This window comes from Triticum urartu, chromosome 1, assembly GCF_003073215.2.
Source record: "Triticum urartu cultivar G1812 chromosome 1, Tu2.1, whole genome shotgun sequence".
NCBI lineage: Eukaryota > Viridiplantae > Streptophyta > Magnoliopsida > Poales > Poaceae > Triticum > Triticum urartu.
The window spans coordinates 343934636-343955493 of NC_053022.1; positions in this window are offsets into that span (position 1 = coordinate 343934636).

The window sequence follows — 20858 nt, forward strand, 5'->3', positions numbered from 1 at the left end:
GCACTAACAGAAAGTTTAAAATTTTATTCTAAAACTGATGGCACTAACAGAAAGTTTATAATTTTTCTGTCCTAAAAGCAAAAAGAATTAAAAAATGCAAAAAACAAAAGAAAATAAATAATGCAAAAAACAAAAAAAACTGGAAAAAGTAAAGTTAATCACAAACTTGTGATTCAAACAAATATCAAAGAATTCAAATTTTAACTATTCAAATTTGAAAACTAATGGCACTAACAGAAAGTTTATAATTTTGCTCCTCGTCGCTGGCCCATGACCATTAGTCCCGGTTTGTGCCACAAACGCGAGACTAAAGGGTTGGTCCTCGTTGCGGGCAGAGTTTAGTCCCACCTCGCCAACCTAAGGGGGCTCACACCGGCTTATAAGCCCTTCCCTCTCTGCCTTGTTGAGCTCCTCTCAAAGTGAAAATAGATGCCCTAATAGAGAAAAGTTTAACCTAAATTCATAGTGAATTTCTCTGAAATCCATAGAAATTTAGTATGATATTAGGTTGAATTTTCTCTATAAGCGCATCTATTCTCATTTTTTTAGTAAGTTAATCACAAACTTGTGAGTCACACAAATTTCAAAGAATTCAAGATTTAACTATTCAAATTTGTAAACTAATGGCACTAACAGAAAGTTTATAATTTTTCTAAAAAGCAAAAAACAAAAGAAAATAAATAATGCAAAAAACAAAACAAAAAACTGGAAAAAAATAGCAACAATAAGTATTTTGTTGTAATTAGAAACAAAATAAAATAAATAAAGCAACAAAGAAAACAAAAAAAGTGTTTTCAAATTTGAAAACTAATGGCACTAACAGAAAGTTTATATTTTTTCTAAAACTAAAACCAAAAATAATAAAAAAATAAAGCAAAAACCAAAAGAAAATAAAATAAAGCAACAAAAAATGCCACCTACTGGGCCCCGCGGCCTGAATACGACTAGAAACCCATCCAAGGGCTAGGATTCAGGCCCGCATGAGGCCCAGTAGGCCCACAGGCATAGTAGTGATAATTAGGCTCGTAAGCCTGCAATGGAGAGAAGCTCGAGAGGGTGCGGCAGTGGGGCTTATAAACCACTGCGCACCCCTCTCAACTAGCGAAGTGGACTAAACTTTCGATGCAGCAGCCGCACAAGGCCTTTGGTCCCGGTTGGTGGCACCAACTAGGACTAAAGGGCGGCATTGGTCATGGTTGTTTGCCACGAACCTTGACCTGCCCCCCTTTAGTCCCGGTGGTGCTACCAACGGACCAATGAGGACGCCGTCCCGCTGGGGCTGAAAATAGGCCGGTCACTGGTTGGTCACCAACGGGACTAAAGGGGGCATTGGTCACGGTTTGGTCACGAACGTGACCAATGCCTTTGCTATATAACTAGCACTTGTGAAAATTTCCATTCAGTTCGTCTTCCCCGCCCGACGCCGCTAGGCTGCCCCTCTGCGCCTCGCCATCGCCGTCGTCGCCCCTGCCTCCGACGCCGTCCCGCGCCGCCAACACCGTCGCCACCCCGTGCCGCCCCGACTCTGTCGCCGCGCGCCACCCCGCACCACGCGGGTCACCTCCCCGCGCCGCCCCGATGCCGTCGCCGCCCCGCGTCGCCACCCCGACGCCATCGCTGCCCCACCTCTGCCTCGTTGTTGCCGCCCCACGCCGCCGTCGCCTCTCGCTTTGGTCAGGGCCGGCACCACCCCCTCTCCCCCCCTGTTTTTCATTTTTTTGCAAATTCATATATGTTTTTTTCTGATTATATGTATATGTATAGTATATGTATGTGTGTATATGTATGCAAAAGATAGATTAACAGAAAAATAGTATTTTTCTGTTCATAGATTTTTTTGGTGATATTGATTATTGTAAATATGCAAATGTTTGCATATTCATGTGAACAATGAATTAGGAAAAACCTTTACTTTTTTTCTAAAATTTCTATTTGAACATTATTTTAAAAAAACAAACAATACTACTTCATGTATTTTTAAGAAGGAAGAAGAAGAAAAAGAATGAGAGGAAAAAGGAAATAAGAAGAGGAAGAAAGGAGAAGAAGAGGGGAGAGGAAGATGAGGAGAAATAAATAAGAAGAAGAAAAAAGAAGAAAGGAATAGAGGAGAAGAAGAGAAAATAGAATATATATTCTATTTTCTCTTTTCTCCTATATTCCTTTCTTCTTCTCCTCTTTTTTTTCTTCTTTTTTTCTTCGACACATGGGAGGGTCGAGAACGTTGGACATTTCATGAGAGAGGCGAGGAAGAAGGGGAAGAAGAGGGAGAAGAAGAGGAGAGGAAGAAGAGGAAGTCTTCTCCTCTATTCTTTCTTCTCTTCTTTTTTCTTCTTCTTCCTATATGTATTAGTTTTTTTATTTAGGTTGTTAATTATAGATATTAATTTTGTTCATATATGTATGGATGCATGTGATATGTTGTATGTATGTATCGGGTATGTCGTTGTCGATATACCCCTACCCGATAATACTTCGACATGAGGGGGTCGAGAGGGGGTCTAGGGTCGCCGAGGGGTCGAGGGTCGTCGACAGGAGAGGAAGAAGAGGATAAAAAAATAAGAGGAAGAAGAAAAAAAAGAGGAGAAGAAAGAATAGAGGAGTTCTTGTCCTCTATTCTCTCTTCTCCTCTTTTTTTCTTCTTCTTCCTCTTTATTTTATCGGGAACGAGGGTCGTCGAGGGTCGCCGAGCGGTAGAGGAAACCCTAAATAGAAAGTATCGTTGGTGTGAGATACATGTACCGTTGGTGTCGGACACTACATCCACGTCCCACAAGTGGCGCGGGCTTCGACTCCCACGTCACTTGTGGGACGTGGATGTAGTGTCCGACACCGACGGCCACATGTATCTCACACCCCACGATACTTGCTATTTAGGGTTTCCTCTACCGTTCGGCGACCCTGACCCTCGACGACCCTCGTTCCGATAATTTCTTCTTCTCTTTTTTTCTTCTTCCTCTTCTTCTCTTTTTTTTCTTCTTCTTCCTCTTTATTTTATCGGGAACGAGGGTCGTCGAGGGTCAGGGTCGCCGCAGAGACCCTGACCCTGCACCCTCGACGCCTCGTTCCCGATAAAAAAAGAGGAAGAAGAAGAAAAAAAAGAGAAGAAAGAATAGAGGAGTTCTTACTCCTCTATTCTTTATTCTCCTCTTTTTTTCTTCTTCCTCTTCTTTTTTTATCCTTGAAGCGTTGTCGAGGCCACCCCAAATCCTAGAGAAGCAGCGTCGAGGCCACCCCAAACCCTAGAGAAGCAGCGTCGAGGCCACTAATTAATATTAGTTCTATGGTTGCCGCTAATATATCCATCTGTCATGTTTGAATAATAATTGCCATGTTGTCAATATTTGTAGAAACTATGGACACCGCTGAGACGAAGTACAAGAAGAGTTGTTAGGGGACATAATCGCACGAGGAAGTGATGTCCTCTCGTTGTTTCTCAATGACACCGATGGTCTAGAAGCAGCTGGCTATGATTATGATGGCTCTGGTGACCTAATGCCGGTGCAAGAAGAGAGACCGTGAGGACGGCTCCGGTGACCAATGTCGGTGCAAGAAGGAGACCGTGATGACGTCTCCGGTGACCGAACCGAGTCCAGCCAGGTATATATATTAGTTAAGCTTCTGCTGACTAGCTAATTGATGCATTCATTGTTTTCGTATGTACACATATTAATTGTCTTTATGTTCTTTTTTCTAGCCCTCCGGATCAAGGCACAACTTCGATAAAGAGACGAGGCCCTAAGAAAAAGTTGAGCTCGGATGAAAAGTTTGAGATCATAGCAATCGCGCCTGACGGCCAACCGATTGAACCCCTCCGAACAAAGAGTGCATTTGTTGCTCAGTGCGGGGTTTTGGTTAGGGACAAGATCCCGATCGGCATCCAGCAATGGTTAAAGCTGGATACAGAACACCCTGAGGTGTCTAATGTCAATGATATGCAGAAAAATGATCTTTGGACTGAGCTGAAGTCAAATTTCACCCTACCGCCAGAGGATGATCCGGAGAAGCCAGTTAAAGAGCAACTAATCAAGTCTTTTGCTCTTAAGAGGATGGCAGAACTATTCATGAGGTGGAAGAAAGAGCTGAATAAGTTTGTCGAAAATAAAGAGACACCAGAATTCAAGGGCAGATATGAGAAGATCAGAGATCACTGGCCCGCATTTGTGTCCCACAAGACATCGGTAAAGAGTAAGAAGATGTCGGTGACACACAAGCAAAATGCTGCGAAGAAGAAGCTCACCATCGCACGGGGTCAGGTGGCTACCTCGTAGCCCGGCCTAAGTGGGGCCAAGACTGAGAATGATCTGGTTGATAAAGGGATCGAACCAGAGACAATTAACTGGCCAGACCGTTGCCGGACTTGGTTCTTCGGGGCTGGCGGAACCTTGGACCCTGTAACAGGGAAGTGCATTTGGACGAACGATCAAATGGACATACCAGTCAGGAAGCTTAAGCAGTATATCGAAGCAGCGCAGCAAGGGACGTTCTTTCCAGACAGAGAGAACGACGAGCTCACAATGGCCCTCGGGAATCCTGAGCACCCTGGACGGACACGAGGCACGCCAGGCTCCATTCCGTGGAAGGTTGGGTTTCCGGACGCAGGCGGTTACAAATCCCAGGAGAGGAGGAAAAAAGTGCAGCAGACCCAAATGCAGGCGCTGCAAGCAAGGGTACAAGCGATAGAGGAACGAGAAGCAAATCGCAGCAAACGTACTGCCGAAGCTTCCCCCGAAGCTACCCCGCCATCTCAGCGGAGAAGCAGCGTGGCTTCCACCGAGCTGCTTCAGCCGGAGCATGCCTTGACGGCTCCTGCCAGCTATCCCGTGGATGCTATCACGGAGTCTCAAAATTGCCACCTTATGACGCAATGGATGAATTTGAAGGTCAAGGCGGCTGTTGGCTCTGTTTATCCTACTGAACCCGGTGCAACTTTTTCACTGCCGGCCATTCCAGGAAGGATATGCTAGGGTGATGGTGGATGAAATAAAACGGAGCGATTGAGGACCTCCAGCTTGACCACCCTACCGGTGAAGGGGAGACTAGGCTGGGGTCTGCTCTGAAGACTCCATGCCTATGGCGGAAGGAGCTCATCAACCTTCTGAACTGGACACCTCCGCCTCCTCCTCCTCCTCCGGCAAGTCAGGGCACTCCGCCTCCTCCACCGCCTCCTCCTTCGGCGAGTCAGGGCACCCCGCCTCCTCCACCGCCTCCTCCTCCAGCGAGTGACTATCAGGGCACTCGACCGGCTCCTTCTCCGGCGCGTGGCGGCACTCCGCCTCCTTCTCCGCCTGCGCCGATGCGCCCGAGCAGCCAGCCTCCTCCTTCTCCACCTCATCAGCAAGGGCGGAAGAGACTTGCCGCCGCTCCGGCTGCTCCGATGCGTCGTAGTCCTTCTCCTCCGCCTCGTAAGCAAGTAAAGAAGACAACCGCTCCGTCTGCTCTGCCGGCGTCTAGCAGTATAGCCAGAGGCGGGAGGAAATACAGATTCGGTCCTTCTCTGAAGACTCCAAAGAAGTTACCATACGAGAGGACCCCGAAGGAGAACGCCGAGATCGCACGAGAAGAAGTGAGGAACTACTTTGAAGGGGTGAAAGCAAAGAAACATCCACCTCCGGAGGAGAAGGTAGATCCGTGAAAGCGAAGCGCACTCTGGCTGCCCTGACAAAACCACCCAAGTCTCCGCCGAAAGGAAACTATGAGTGCATTATTGGAAAGGAATTTGCCGAAGCGGAGCGGTCGGGAAGTACTGTCAGTGATCAAAGGCTGAAAGAACGACGAGCTGGGAAACAAATTGCCCAGCTCGGTGAACAAGCGAATGTTGGAAATATGCCCTAGAGGCAATAATAAATTAGTTATTATTATATTTCCTTGTTCATGATAATCGTTTATTATCCATGCTAGAATTGTATTGATAGGAAACTCAGATACATGTGTGGATACATAGACAACACCATTTCCCTAGTAAGCCTCTAGTTGACTAGCTCGTTGATCAATAGATGGTTACGGTTTCCTGACCATGGACATTGGATGTCATTGATAATGGGATCACATCATTAGGAGAATGATGTGATGGACAAGACCCAATCCTAAGCATAGCACAAGATCATGTAGTTCGTATGCTAAAGCTTTTCTAATGTCAAGTATCATTTCCTTAGACCATGAGATTGTGCAACTCCCGGATACCGTAGGAATACTTTGGGTGTGCCAAACGTCACAACGTAACTGGGTGGCTATAAAGGTGCACTACGGGTATCTCCGAAAGTGTCTGTTGGGTTGGCACGAATCGAGACTGGGATTTGTCACTCCGTGTGACGGAGAGGTATCTCTGGGCCCACTCGGTAGGACATCATCATAATGTGCACAATGTGATCAAGGAGTTGATCACGGGATGATGTGTTACGGAATGAGTAAAGAGACTTGCTGATAATGAGATTGAACAAGGTATCAGGATACCGATGATCGAATCTCGGGCAAGTATCGTACCGATAGACAAAGGAAATTGTATACGGGATTGATTAAGTCCTTGACATCGTGGTTCATCCGATGAGATCATCGTGGAGCATGTGGAAGCCAGCATGGGTATCCAGATCCTGCTGTTAGTTATTGACCGGAGAGTTGTCTCGGCCATGTCTGCATGACTCCCGAACCCGTAGGGTCTACACACTTAAGGTTCGATGACGCTAGGGTTATAGGGAAAGTATGTACGCGGTTACCGAATGTTGTTCGGAGACCCGGATGAGATCCCGGACGTCACGAGGAGTTCCGGAATGGTCCGTAGGTAAAGATTGATATATAGGAAGTATGGTTTTGGCCACCGGAAGTGTTCCGGGCATTATCGGTAACGTACCGGGACCACTGGGAGGGTCCCGGGGGTCCACCAAGTGGGGCCACAAGCCCCGGAGGGCTGCATGGGCCAAGTGTGGGAGGGCACCAGCCCCAGGTGGGCTGGTGCGCCCCCCACAAGGGCCCAATGCGCCTAAGGGGAGGAGGGGGGCAAACCCTAAGGGCAGATGGGCCTTAGGGCCCATGCCTGGTGCGCCTCCCTCTCCCCCTCCACCTGGCCGCCACCCAGATGGGATCTGGGGGCTGCCGCCACCCCTAGGGAGGGAACCCTAGGTGGGGGCGCAGCCCCTCCCCTTCCCCTATATATACTTGAGGTTTGGGCTGCCCAAGACACACGAGTTCCTCTCCTTCTTGGCGCAGCCCTACCCCTCTCCCTCCTCGTCTCTTGCGGTGCTTGGCGAAGCCCTGCTGGAGTACCACGCTCCTCCACCACCACCACGCCATTGTGCTGCTGCTGGATGGAGTCTTCCTCAACCTCTCCTTCTCTCCTTGCTGGATCAAGGCATGGGAGACGTCACCGGGCTGTACGTGTGTTGAACGCGGAGGTGCCGTCCGTTCGGCACTAGGATCTCCGGTGATTTGGATCACGACGAGTACGACTCCTTCAACCCCGTTCACTTGAACGCTTCCGCTTAGCGATCTACAAGGGTATGTAGATGCACTCTCCTTCCCTTCGTTGCTAGATTACTCCATAGATTGATCTTGGCGATGCGTAGAAAATTTTGAATTTCTGCTACGTTCCCCAACAGCGAAGCAATCGTGCCCCCCGCTCAAGGTGCCAAGCGACAACGTCGCTAATGATCCGAGGATGGTGCCCGGTTATAGCAATCTTGGCGATTACCTGCCCGACGATGTACATTATGATTTCATGGAGGTGCAGATACAAAGATACGAGTACGGGAAGCCTCTCGTCAAAGATGAAATCTCTATCAACGATGATGCAAAGATTTCATGATTGGTACTTGAAAATCTGCAGAGACTCTAGGGGGGGAGTACTTTGTATGTGAAAGTTAAAAAGGAGCATGACCTCGTTGGAATTGAAACTGTTGCCTGGTTCCATTTGAGGAGTTCTTTCAGTTTTTCATCAATTGGCCCGATATGAACAACGGTCACCTGCTACTGTCTGTAAGTAGTACTACTTCTGTCATTAAGTCTCTCTATATAGCTCAGCTTTTCATTGCATGTATTTATATCATCCTCACTATATTATGCAGATTGAGATCGCCGAAATTGAAGAAAAGAACAAGTCAGTGATATTGGGTTCATTTAACACATATCTCAGATGCAACTCAGGTTTTTCATGCCGACAGCATACCGAGGCCAACTTGCTACGAATCGTTGGTAATAAATGAAAACAAGATATAATACTCTTTCCTTACTTCAGTGAGTTGTTACTGTCTTGTGCGTTCGGTTTCCTTATATATTAGTCAGGTTATAGTAATGTAATGATGAGTTATGCCATGCGTGTAGTTACCACTATATTCTCTAGAGATTAAGCTTGAGCAGGACTAGTAACCGGTCTTAGACTCAAGGACGAAAAAGATCCCAGGGACTATGCAGACATGACTCAAATGCTCGAGAAGTAAGTTAAATCGATCATTATCCACCATATCAGCACTTTGTTCATTTCTGATATATCAAGTAATTGTTTTCTTTGTCTGGCAGGGTTTGGAAAAAATTCTCCCAAAAAGCTCCAGGACTCCTGAAGAAGCTGCAATTTAGACAACCGAAAGTAAGTACTATAGTAACATGTTCCGCGCATCTCCTATTGATTTGGCATTCTTGCTTATCAGTTTGATTGACCTCTATTTCTTGTAAAGTGGTTGTGGCAGGAACAAGGGAATGATTTCTGTGGATACTACGTTTGCGAGTCCATCCGCCACACGACCTGTGAGCGGGGCTACACTAACGAACAATATGAAGTACGTAAATAACAACATTCACAATTTTATTTTATTACCATCATTTGTGTTGAGTTTCATTCATTCATATATATATGTATTGACCCCCTTCTTCAAATTAGATGTTTCAGAAGCGGGATGAACTCCTAGCACCAGCTCGCATGCGAGCAATTCAAGAGGAATTGGCGGCATTCTTTCTTGACCACGTGATCGCTGAAGACGGAGAATACCATGTGGACCATGAGTCCGTATGATTATATTTGTAAGAGATAATTATTGTATATATGTAGCCGGTAGTGTCGGATAGATATACGAGAACTTGTTTTTCAACCAATCTCTCGGAGAAGGAGAGGTGGTCGATATCACTTCTCTCTGTATGCATATATGTTCATGACGATCTTCTGTTTCCTTCGTTTGCTTACTAGCTAGCTAGCGTGTCTAGTCCTCTCTATACGTATGTATAGTACGTAGCGTCGACCAAGCACGGACATAAGTGAGGACACTTCTCTCTATTAATTATAGCTAGCTAACACAATATCTGAAACACCTAAATTAACCCCCCAAAAACCCCCACCCCCCCCCCACCCCCTTTCAAAAAACAAAAAACCCAGCCACAAAAATGCTGACGCGTGGATGCCTATTGGTCCCGGTTGGTGCCACCAACCGGGACCAAAGGGTCTCCTGCCTGGGCTCCGCGCACAGGCCACGTGGAGGCCCATCAGTCCGGTTCTGGATTGAACCGGGACTAACGGGACAGGGCATTAGTACCGACCCTTTAGTCCCGGTCCAAGAACCGGGACAAAAGGCCCTTACGAACCGAGACAACAGGCCCTTTTTCTACTAGTGTAAGTAGTTGATCATGTCATTCAAGACCTAAATAGCACATCCTACATCATTGCTTTGCTTGATGAGGATATTGTTGTCAATAACATTATTCTATCAGCGATGTTGCGCCAGTGTCACTATGAGACTACTCTGGCTAGGAATGGGAAATAAAACATCGATCTTGAGGATATCTATAGTTGTGGTAATTATGATATTGTTGAATACACTTATGTGTTTGGACCAAAGCATGGTAATGGACGCCCACATAAGTTGGGTGTGACTGGCCTCATAAGGTTGTGATATTTGCCAATTGAGGAGGTGCTTCCTCTCCATTGACCAAGAGAGGGCATAGGAAACCAAGGAAGAGACACACTATTGGCTCGTTAAAAGCGTCTTTTTAGAATGAAGACGACACTATGACTATGAGAGCCCCGCTCCCCCGAGGTGATTTCTCAACGCCAAAGATATGCATGGGAGGTGAAGAAATGAGTCAGAAGCAACGTCAACGAGTACCAAGAGAGGGCCTGGGAGGCTGAGAAAGGACAAATAATCAGTAGCAAACTCTTCTCAATTTGGTTCCAAAAGATAAAAAATGCAGGCAGTAAAGGCCTGAGTAAAAAAAGAGTTGATCATTTAGTATACACCTTTGGAACTTGACGTGCGTAGTTGAATTGAGATTTGAGTAGCCTTTTGCTAAATATTGTACTTGTGAGTGTTCTTATTGAGTCCCCCTCCCCTTTGTTCCCCATGCGGTGTTTTACCTCTAATCCACCTCAAATCATGATGATCGGGCACCCCTATTGCTCTCCATGTATCAATTTCTTAGCATGGAATATGATGCATTATATGGCACATGTAGGGTTTCACCTATAAGACATGTATACCTTCGACTTTCCTTGACCTGGAGACGAATTGATATTCCCATGCAGTGCAATATGTCTAGAAAACTGAAGTGGAAAAGGACTTTGTTTTGTGCCACACAACAAAATGCTATGTCAAATGATAATTCAGGGCGATTCGCGATATTCTTTTAGGATCAAAAGGGAAGAAACTATTAATAATGAAAACTTCATCCCATTATGCCAAAGAAGACTCAATGAGGTCATCAACTTTTTTAAAAAATAACATGTGTCTTCCTAGTCTGTATCTTCCTCGTCGGACTATGTGTGACCCAATGATCATCTCATAAACTAATTCTTGCAGCTGACCCAACTCTCCAAATATGACCTATTTTGAAAGCATTCATATTCTGCTAAGATACTATTCAGCAACAGTCTTGAAGTTCTCTATAGTCTGACATATGTTAAGGTAGGAAATACAAGTTTCAACAATTTCTCAACCGAATGTACAAATATGGTAGTTAAAACATTTCTGATGCAAGGTGTAGTCACTGTTGTGGTGCGTATTTTATACAAGACAGTGAGACATGCCGGATAGGACGCCAACAAGGACCCAACCATGGTCAACACATCCACCACACACAAATCTCTGATGGGGGGAAAGGAAGAGGGAGTTGTACTGTATGTCATCTGCATTTTGAATCGGAGGTCCCTATCCACACAAGCCTTCAGCAAAGTTGCAGGTGTTGTCCTTCCCAACGAGATTGAGACCACAACCAGCATATTTTCAATGCCTTCCTCCTTTGTCTTCCCTCCATCACCAATTCCATGGCCTAACTACACTCTGACCGAAGTTCCAGAGATTCTGTGGGAAATTATCTATCCGTGTGTAGCAAAGTCTCTTATATATTGTTGTTATCCAAATTACAACATTTCCATTTGACATTTCTTGATGTTATTTTTAGCTAAATGCGTGTGATCTAGGAGTTCTTATATAAAAATATTTGTTATGTGATGAAAGCATTTCATAAACAACCTTGTAGATACTGACTAAGAAAGTGTGTGTACCACTTGCAATAGCTACTAATTTTGTTGATTGATTTCAACTTATTGTTCATGTTTTTGTTCGAAAAAACCAATTTATTAACTGGTCATGGGTGACCAATAACTACTCGATATACTTATTATGTTGGTCATTGGATCCTCTAAGTAGTTGATCATGTCATTCCAGACCTAAATAGCCACATCCTTCATCATTCCTTTGCTTGATGAGGATATTGTCATCGATAACATTATTCTATTAGCGATGCTGCACAAGTTTCACTAGGAGACTACTCGGGCCAAGAATGGGAAAGAAGACATCGATCTTGAGGATGTCTATAGTCATCAGAATGATGATACTATTGAATACACTTCTATGTTGGGAGCAAAGCATGGTAATGGTCGCCCACATAACTTGGGTGCGATCGGCCTCATAAGGTTGTGATGTCTACCAATGCAGGAGGTGCTTCCTCTCCATTGACCAAGAGAGGGCATGGGAGAGCAAGGAAGAGACACATTGTTGGCTTGTTACAAGCTTCTTACAGAATGGAGACAACACTACGACTATGAGACCCCCATGCTCCCTCGAGGTGATTTCTCAATGCCAACAAGATGCACGTGAGGCCAAGAAAGGAGCCAGAAGCAACACCAATGAGTATGAAGAGAGGGGTTGGGAGGCCGAGAAAGACCAACAATCACTAGCAGACTCTTCTCCAATTGGGTCCAAAAAAACTACAGGGAGTAAAGGCCCAAGTGAAAAAGAGTTGACCATTTTGTATACACCTTTGAAACTTAACATGCATAGTTGAATTGAGATTTGAGTAGCTTGGTGGTGAATCTTGTCCTTGTCTGTGTTCTTATAGATTCCCCCTAACCTTTGTTCCCCATGTCGTGTTTTACCTCTAATCCACCTCCAACCGTGGTGATAGGGGCACCCCTATAGCTCCCTATGTATCATTTTCTTAGCTTGGAACACGAGGCATTATATGTCACATGCTGGGTTTCACATAAAACACTCGTGTCCCTTCGACTCTCATTGACCTCGAGAGGAATGGATATTCCCATTCGGTGTAATATGTCGAGCAAACTGGAGTGGAAAAGGACATTGTTTTGTGCCACACAACAAAATCCTATGTAAAATGATCGTTCAAGGTGATTCTCAAAATTCTTTTAGGATCAAAAGGCAAGAAACTACTAATAATGGAAACATCATCCCGTTATGCCAAAGAAGAGTCAAAGAGCTCATCAACGTTTCTCAAAATATCATGCATCTTCCTAGTCTGTATCTCCCCCGTCGGACTATCTATGACCCAATGATCATCTCATATGTTGGTTCTTGTTGTGAGCCAACTCTCCAAATATGATCTATTTTGAAAGCATGTATATTCTATTAAGATCCTATTTAGGAATAATCTTGAAGTTCTCTATAGTCTGACCTATGTTAAGATATCAAGTATAAGTTTCAACAATTTCTCAACCAAATGTACGAATATGGTTGTTAAAACGTTGGTGGTTCTAGGAGTAGTCACTGTTGTTTTTTTTGACAGAAAGACTGTAGGGGAACCCCCTACAGTATAATTGGTGCAACAAACCCAACTTGCAAGTACCATGCCTTGAACCTGGGTGGGTGGGAAGGCATCAGCCCCTTCACACCAGTAGGCTATGCCTTAGTTTGCAGTAGTCACTGTTGTGGTGGATATGCCTGACAAGACGGTGACACATGCGGCATAGGACGCTAACAAGGACCCAACCAAGGTTGACATCCACCACACACAAATCCCTAATAGGGGAAAGGAGGAGGGAATTGTAGTGCATGTCATATGCATTTGGAGATGTAGGTCCCTATCCACACAAGCCTTAGGCAAAGTTGCAGGTGATGTCCTCCCCAACGAGATTGTGACCGCAACCAACACCCATATTTTCAATGCCTAAGGCTTGAATGACGCATTTCATAAACTACATAGTAGGTACAGACTGAGAAAGTGTGTTACAACTAATAGATACAAATTTTCATGAGTGATTTCCACTTACTGTTCATGTTTCTGTTAAAAAGATAAGTTTATTAATTATTCATGGATCACTAATAACTAATCTATATATTTGTTATGTTGGTCGTTGGAATCTCTGACTAGCTGATCACCTGTCATTCAAGACCTAAATAGTCACATCCTTCTCATTGCTTTGCTTGGATGAGGATATTGTTGTCGATACATTATTATATAAGTGATGCTACACAGTTTAACTATTGAGACTACTAGGCAATAATGGGAAAGAAGCATCGATCTTGAGGAATGTCTACAGTGGTGATATGATGATATTATTGATACGTTTATGTGTTGGGCACCCTATAGCTCCCCGTATCATTTTCTTAGCTTAGACGTAAGGCATTATATGTTCACATGCAGGGTTACACCTATAGACCATATCTGTTCGACTCTCCTTGGCTCGAGACGAATTGATATTCCCATTCAGTGCAAATATGTCTAGCAAACTGAAGTGGGGAAAACGACTTTGTTTTGTGCATGAAAAAATTCCTATGTCAAATTGATCATTCAGGGTTTCGCGATATTCTTTTAGATCAAGGCAGGAAACTACTAAATATGAAAACTTCATCCATTATGCCAAAGAAGAGTCATGAGCTCATCAACTTGTTCAAAATAACATGCGTCTTCTAGACATATCTTCCCCCTCGGACTACATGTGGACCAATGAATCATCGCATATGTTGATTCTTGTAGCTGACCAAACTCTCCAAATGTGAAATATTTTGAAAGCATATATATTATATTAAGATCCTGTTTAGCAATAGTCTTGAAGTTCTCTGTAGTCTGGCATATGTTAATACAACAAATATAAGTTTCAACAATTTCTCAACCGGATGTACAAATATGGTAGTTCATAATTTTGTGGTTCAAGGAGTAGTCACTGTTCTGGTGGGTATTCCATACAAGATGTTGACACACACCGCATAGGACACTAACAAGGATCCAACCATAGTCGACACATCCACCACACACAAATCCCTGATGGGGGAATGGAAGAGGGAGTTGTACTCTATGTCATTTGCATTTTGGACCAAAGGTCCCTATTCACACAAGCCTTCGGCAAAGTTGCAGGTGATGTCCTCCCCAGCGAGATTGAGACCACAACCAACACCCATATTCTCTGCCTTCCTCCTTCATCTTCCCTCCATCACCAATTCCATGGCCTAACTACACTCTGATCGAAGTTCAAGAGATTCTATGTGAAATTATCCTTCAGTATGTAGCAAAATCTCTTATATATTGTTGTTATCCAAATTAAAACATTTCCTTTTGACTTTATCTTGATGTTCTTTTTATCCACATGCATGTGATCTAGGATTTGTTATGTAACAATATTTGCTACGTGATCGAAGCTTTTCAAAAACTACATTGGTGATACTGACTAAGAAAGTGTGCGTACCACTTTCAATAGCTACAAATTTTGATGATTGATTTCAACTTATTGTTCAAACAAATCTGTTTATTAATTGGTCACGGATGACCAATAACTAATCAATATATTTATTATGTTGGTCGTTGGATCCTCTAAGTAGTTGATCATGTCATTCAAGACCTAAATAGCCACATCCTTCATCATTGCTTTGCTTGATGAGGATATTTTCGTCAATAACATTATTCTATCAGCATTGCTGCACAAGTTTCACTACATGACTACTCTGACGAAGAATGGGAAAGAAGACATCGATCTTGAGGATGTCCATAGTCGTGATAATGATGATATTATTGAATACACTTCTGTGTTGGAGCAAAGCATGGTAATGGATGCCCACATAAGTTGGGTGCGACCGGCCTCATAAGGTTGTGATGTCTGCCAATGGAGGAGGTGCTTCCTCTCGAATGACCAAGAGAGGGCATGGGAGACCAAGGAAGAGACACATTGTTGGCTTGTTACGAGCTTCTTTTTAGAATGGAGACGACACTACGACTATGAGACCCCCTGCTCCCCCGAGGTCATTTCTCAACGCCAAAGAGATGCACGGGAGGCCAAGTAAGGAGCTAGAAGCAATGTCAACGAGTATCAAGAGAGGGCTTGGGAGGCCCAGAAAGGACCCACAATCACTAGCAGACTCTTCTCCAATAGGGTCCAAAAATATGCAAGCAGTAAAGGCCCGAGTGAAAAAGGGCCGATCATTTTGTATACACCTTTGTAACTTTACGTGCATGATTGAATTGAGATTTGATTAGCTTAGTGGTGATTCTTGTACTTGTGAGTGTTCTTATTGATCCCCCTCCCCCTTGTTCCCCATGTCGTGTGTTACCTCTAATCCACCTTGAATAGCGATAATCGAGGCACCCCTATAGCTCCCCCCGTATCATTTTCTCATCTTAGAACGTGAAGCCTTATATGTCACATGTAAGGTTTCACCTATAAGACCTGTATCCCTTCAACTCTCCTTGACGTCGAGACGAATTTATATCCCCATTCAGTGCAATATCTCTAGCAAACTAAAGTGGAAGAGGACTTTGTTTTGTGCCACGCAACAAAATCTATGTCAAATGATCATTCAGGGTGATTCGCGATTATTCTTTTAAGGATCAAATGGCAATCTCTCTCTAATGGTGAAACCTTCATCCCATTTTGCTAAAAATGGTCGATGAGCTTATTAACTTTGTTCAAAATAACATGCGTCTTCCTAGAATGTATATTCCTCGTCAGACTATGTGTGATCCAATGATCATCTCATATGTTGATTCTAGTAGCTGGCGCAACTCTCCAATATGACCTATTTTGAAGGCATATATATTATATTAAGATCCTATTTAGAAATAGTCTTGAAGTTCTCTATAGTCTGACATATGTTAAGATATGAAATATGAGTTTGAACAATTTATGAACCGAATGTACAAATATGGTAGTTAAACTTTTGTGGTTCAAGGGATAGTCGCTATTGTGGTGGGTATTTCATACAAGATGGTGACACACACCGCATAGGACGCTAACAAGGACCGAACCATGGTCGACACATCCTCCACACACAAATCCCTGGTGGGTGCAAAGGAAGTGTCAGTTGTACTATATGCCATCTGCATTTTGAACTGTGGGTCCCTATCCACACAACCCTTCGGCAAAGTTGCAGGTGTTGTCCTACCCAACGAGATTGATACAACAACCAACTCCCATATTTTCAATGCCTTCCTCCTTCGTCTTCCCTTCATCTCCCAATTCCATGGCCTAACTACACTTTGATCGAAGTTCAGGAGATTCTATCAGAAATTATCCATCCATGTGTAGCAACATCTCTTATATATTGTTGTTATCCAAAGTAGAAACATTTCCTTTTGAATTTTTCTTGATGTTCATTTTATCCACATGCATGTGATCCAGGATTTCTTATATCTTCTATGTTTATGTGATCGAAGCATTTCATAAACAACATTGTAGATACTGACTAAGAAATGTGTGTGTACCACTTGCAATAGCCACAAATTTCGATGCTTGATTTCAACTTGTTGTTCATGTTTTTGTTCAAAAAAATAGTTTATTAATTGCTCATGGATGACTAATAAGTAATATAATATATATATATATTATGTTGGTCATTGGATCCTCTAAGTAGTTGATCATGTCATCCAAGACCTAAATAGCACATCATACATCATTGCTTTGCTTGATGAGGATATTATTGTCAATAACATTATTCTATCAGCGATGTTGCGCCAGTTTCACTATGATACTACTCTGGCTAAGAATGGGAAATAAAACGTCGATCTTGAGGATATCTATAGTGGTGATAATTATGATATTGTTGAATACACTTATGTGTTTGGACCAAAGCATGGTAATGTACGCCCACATAAGTTGGGTGTGACCGGCCTCATAAGGTTGTGATATCTGCCAATTGAGGAGGTGCTTCCTCTCCATTGACCAAGAGAGGGCATAGGAAACCAAGGAAGAGACACACTATTGGCTCGTTAAAAGCTTCTTTTTAGAATGGAGACGACACTATGACTATGAGAGCCCCGCTCCCCCGAGGTGATTTCTCAACGCCAAAGATATGCGTGGGAGGTGAAGAAATGAGCCAGAAGCAACGTCAACGAGTATCAAGAGAGGGCCTTGGAGGCTGAGAAAGGATAAATAATCAGTAGCAAACTCTTCTGAATTTGGGTCCAAAAGATAAAAAATGCAGGCAGTAAAGGCCTGAGTAAAAAAAGAGTTGATCATTTAGTATACACCTTTGGAACTTGACGTGCGTAGTTGAATTGAGATTTGAGTAGCCTTTTGCTAAATATTGTACTTGTGAGTGTTCTTATTGAGTCCCCCTCCCCTTTGTTCCCCATGCGGTGTTTTACCTCTAATCCACCTCGAATCATGATGATCAGGCACCCCTATTGCTCTCCGTGTATCAATTTCTTAGCATGGAATACGATGCATTATATGGCACATGTAGGGTTTCACCTATAAGACATGTATCCCTTCGACTCTCCTTGACCTGGAGACGAATTGATATTCCCATTCAGTGCAATATGTCTAGAAAACTGAAGTGGAAAAGGACTTTGTTTTGTGTCACGCAACAAAACCCTATGTCAAATGATCATTCGGGGTGATTCGCGATATTCTTTTAGGATCAAAAGGGAAGAAACTATTAATAATGAAAACTTCTTCCCATTATGCCAAAGAAGACTCAATGAGGTCATCAACTTTTTTTCAAAATAACATGTGTCTTCCTAGTCTGTATCTTCCCCATCTTACTATGTGTGACCCAATGATCATCTCATAAACTGATTCTTGCAGCTGTCCCAACTCTCCGAATATAACCTATTTTGAAAGCATGCATATTCTGCTAAGATACTATTTAGCAACAGTCTTGAAGTTCTCTATAGTCTGACATATGTTAAGGTAGGAAATACAAGTTTCAACAATTTCTCAACCGGATGTACAAATATGGTAGTTAAAACGTTTCTGGTGCAAGGTGTAGTCACTGTTGTGGTGCGTATTTTATACAAGACAGTGACACATGCCGGATAGGACGCCAACAAGGACCCAACCATGGTCAACACATCCACCACATACAAATCTCTGATGGGGGAAAGGAAGAGGGATTTGTAGTGTATGTCATCTGCTTTTTGAATCGGAGGTCCCTATCCACACAAGCCTTCAGCAAAGTTGCAGGTGTTGTCCTTCCCAACGAGATTGAGACCACAACCAGCATATTTTCAATGCCTTCCTCCTTCGTATTCCCTCCATCACCAATTCCATGGCCTAACTACACTCTGATCGAAGTTCCAGAGATTGTGTGGGAAATTATCCATCCGTGTGTAGCAAATTCTCTTATATATTGTTGTTATCCAAATTACAAATTTTCCATTTGATGTTTTCTTGATGTTATTTTTAGCCAAATGCATGTGATATAGGAGTTCTTATATAAAAATATTTGTTATGTGATGAAAGCATTTCATAAACAACCTTGTAGATACTGACTAAGAAAGTGTGTGTACCACTTGCAATAGCTACTAATTTTGTTGATTGATTTCAACTTATTGTTCATATTTTTGTTCGAAAAAAACAATTTATTAATTGGTCATGGATGAACAATAACTAATCGATAAACTTATTATGTTGGTCATTGGATCCTCTAAGTAGTTGATCATGTCATTCCAGACCTAAATAGCCACATCCTTCATCATTCCTTTGCTTGATGAGGATATTGTCATCGATAATATTATTCTATTAGCGATGCTGCACAAGTTTCACTAGGAGACTACTCGGGCCAAGAATGGGAAAGAAGACGTCGATCTTGAGGATGTCTATAGTCATCATAATGATGATACTATTGAATACACTTCTATGTTGGGAGCAAAGCATGGTAATGGTCGCCCACATAACTTGGGTGCGATCGGCCTCATAAGGTTGTGATGTCTACCAATGGAGGAGCTGCTTCCTCTCCATTGACCAAGAGAGGGCATGGGAGAGCAAGGAAGAGACACATTGTTGGCTTGTTACAAGCTTCTTTTCAGAATGGAACAACAACGGACTATGAGACCCCCATGCTCCCTCGAGGTGATTTCTCAATGCCAACAAGATGCACGTGAGGCCAAAAAGGAGCCAGAAGCAACACCAATGAGTATGAAGAGAGGGGTTGGGAGGCCGAGAAGACCAACAATCACTAGCAGACTCTCTCCAATTGTGTCCTAAAAAAACTACAAACAGCGTAAAGGCCCGATGGAGTGACAAAAGAGTCGACATTGTATACACCTTTGAAGAACTTACATGCCATAGTTGAAATGAGATTTGAGTAGCTTGTGGTGATGAATTACTTGGTCCTTGTCTGTGTTCTTAGAGATTCCCCCTAACCTTTGTTCCCCATGTCGTGTTTTACCTCTAATCCACCTCCAACCGTGGTGATAGGGGCACCCCTATAGCTCCCTATGTATCATTTTCTTAGCTTGGAACACGAGGCATTATATGTCACATGCTGGGTTTCACATAAAACACTCGTGTCCCTTCGACTCCATTGACCTCGAGAGATGGATATTCCCATCGTTTGTATATGTCGAGCAAACTGGAGTGGAAAAGGACATTGTTTTGTGCCACACAACAAAATCCTATGTAAAATGATCGTTCAAGGTGATTCTCAAAATTCTTTTAGGATCAAAAGGCAATAAACTACTAATAATGGAAACATCACCCGTTATGCCAAAGAAGAGTCAAAGAGCTCATCAACGTTTCTCAAAATATCATGCATCTTCCTAGTCTGTATCTCCCCCGTCGGACTATCTATGACCCAATGATCATCTCATATGTTGGTTCTTGTTGTGAGCCAACTCTCCAAATATGATCTATTTTGAAAGCATGTATATTCTATTAAGATCCTATTTAGGAATAATCTTGAAGTTCTCTATAGTCTGACCTATGTTAAGATATCAAGTATAAGTTTCAACAATTTCTCAACCAAATGTACGAATATGGTTGTTAAAACGTTGGTGGTTCTAGGAGTAGTCACTGTTGTTTTTTTTGACAGAAAGACTGTAGGGGAACCCCCTACAGTATAATTGGTGCAACAAACCCAACTTGCAAGTACCATGCCTTGAACCTGGGTGGGTGGGAAGGCATCAGCCCCTTCACACCAGTAGGCTATGCCTTAGTTTGCAGTAGTCACTGTTGTGGTGGATATGCCTGACAAGACGGTGACACATGCGGCATAGGACGCTAACAAGGACCCAACCAAGGTTGACATCCACCACACACAAATCCCTAATAGGGGAAAGGAGGAGGGAATTGTAGTGCATGTCATATGCATTTGGAGATGTAGGTCCCTATCCACACAAGCCTTAGGCAAAGTTGCAGGTGATGTCCTCCCCAACGAGATTGTGACCGCAACCAACACCCATATTTTCAATGCCTAAGGCTTGAATGACGCATTTCATAA